The sequence below is a fragment of the Nematolebias whitei genome, chromosome 8 (genome assembly GCF_014905685.2).
Source record: "Nematolebias whitei isolate Nwh7 chromosome 8, NemWhi1, whole genome shotgun sequence".
Lineage (NCBI taxonomy): Eukaryota > Metazoa > Chordata > Actinopteri > Cyprinodontiformes > Rivulidae > Nematolebias > Nematolebias whitei.
Window position 1 is genome coordinate 40,031,989 of NC_056505.1, and position 2,610 is coordinate 40,034,598.

Consider the following 2,610-nt stretch of genomic DNA (forward strand, 5'->3'; position numbering starts at 1 on the left):
TCTATATGTAAACATGCGTCCCTTCCAACAATGCTCTGTGAATATTATTAGCTCTGAAGAACATAGATTGACCCAAATTAGCAACAAAAAGAGGTTTTAAATCAAAAAGGAGAAGGCCTACAGCCATTCTGATACAAACCTCAAATCATGAGTCAGCAATCAGATGTACGTTAACAAACCAAATAAAGATGCTGCCAAATAAAGTCATTAACTTATAGGTTAACCTGTGACTTTAAAGAAACTAATTAAAATATTTATCTCTCATTATTCAGACATTTGACAAATAAAAAAAATGTGAGAATCCTAACACCTAAAGGTTTAGTCTTGTCAGTTTCTTTTGTGTTTTTATCGTGTGTATGTAAACATCTGGTTTTGACTTTTGATCAACACGTGGGTCTTTCTTTTGGGTTTTGGTTCTCTCAGTTCAGAGTTTATATTTGAGCTCCTGGAGTTTGTTGGATTGATTTTACTTTGCAGAATTTAATTATCTCCAGTAAAGACAAACAGGTTTAACTGGAAAGAGTCCAGTCTGGATAAAAACCTGCAGTTTCTTCTCAACTTTTGTCTTTTAGTTAGAAACGCACAGAATTTCTACATTCTGGTGTTTTTTTGTTTGTTTGTTTGTTTTTGTCTCTCAGGCTGTGCAGAAAAAATGAATTATTATAAAAAGTATTCAAATAAATCTGACAACAAATCTGAACTCAGACTGGACTTAATGTGTTTGGACCCTGCTCCACCTTTTCCTCCTTTCCCAGAGATTTTTTTATTTATTTTTTATGTAGATTTGGAGACATAACCTTGTTGAGCCAGTTTCTACTTTGTGAGTAAATAATTTTAATTTTCTAATACATCTAAAAACAGTACGGTATATTTATTTTAAACAGTTTGAAATGTTCACTTCATTCATTTATTTTTTTCTTTTTTGGTTGTCTTACAAATTTGTTTCAATGTGTTCATGATGTGGAAGTTTAATAAGAAGTAAAAGACCCAGACTATACTAAGATAAATTAGAGAAAACAAATTTGCTTTATATAAATATAAAATATTTAACATATACCTCAGACAATGCTTTTTTCGTCAGAATGCAGAATAAATGCTGAGAAAAGTTGCAGAAAAAACTGACCAGTAAAAGCAGCAAATTGATAAAAGCTTAAAAAAGTAGAATGACTATAAAAAGCTGAAAATAGAAATATAACGCAGTCAGTCCAATGTAATCAAACTGAACGTAGAAAAATGCTAGCTAAAAGCAGAAAAACTTAGATAAAAGCTAAAAGTAGCTTAAATAACTAGAAATCATGACATCTCCCAGATCAGACTCAAATTAAACATTTTGTGTGATGAAGATGAAGAAAGTTGAGAAACGAGTCAAAACAAATTCAGGCTCTGTGATCTTCTCCTCCACCTCTGTTCCTCAGCTGCTCTCAGCTGTTTGTCCAACAAGTCGTCTGGCTCGTCCAGATGAAACGTTAAGTTGCGCTGCCATCTTGTTTGAGAGGACCTTCTCCTCCAACTCTGTGATGATCTTTGCCTGTTCCAGGCTTCGCTCATCGTTTTTACATCCGTCCCTGCAGACTGAACCTCTCCTGACTCACATCCTTACAATTTCTCTGAGCATTGCACAGTCTGACCTTGGGATGGATTTTAGTGACACGCACTCTTAATACGACCGACATCTGTCCCCCCCCCCCCCCCCACTTGTTAACACCTTTCACAGTAAACTGATGTATTACAAACAGCAGCAGTTCATCTCCCGTCATTGCTGATATCTGTCCTCCCGTTAACACACCTGTTTTTTTAGAGGGGGGGGGGGGGGGTCACATGATTGGATCAGTTCATTTCACCAGCAGCACCTGCTGCTTGTCTTCAACCTGTGAAGCAGCGAGGTGTTCCTGTCTTTGTTGTGTTTAATGAACACCAGCAGGACGGGATGTTTGGAATGAGATGAATTTGTGTTTTGGGTCTAACTCTGTCAGCATCAGGACCAGGTCAGGGTGGAGGCTCCTCCTGACAACTGTCACATCCCTGCTGTGCCATTTTTAGAGCGTGGGATTTTTGTTGAATGGCAGTTAACAACAATAATAACAATATTAATAATGATACTTATTATTATTATCAAGAGTTTATTTTATTAATAAAGGATATTAATATGTGCAGTTGTTTTTAAATACATTTTTCAACTGATCTAAACAGCAGGCTGTGAATGATAAATATGAAATATGTTGTTAGATTTGTGACACGTTAATTCATGTTTTTATCTCTTATTGTTTCATTTCTTCTCATCACGTTTGTCAACGCAACAGATCACTTCCCGTCTCTAAAGGCCGAGCTCCTTCATCACGCAGATGTCTGATGCGTGACTCCAGCAGCAGTTCCGCAACACTAGAGGGCGTGTTGGCCTCAGTGCGCGCGCGTGTGTGTGTGTGCCCGTGCGTGTGCAGAGGGGGGGGGGGGGTTGAATCCCAATTTCTGCTGGTTAAATATATAAAAATAACAGCGTCTAACTGATTGCTATGTTATGTGTTCTGAGGTATTTGTTAAATATTTTATATTTACATGAAGCAAAATAGTTTTCTCTGATTTCATTTCAGTTGTTTAGCCTTGGTGAGAACA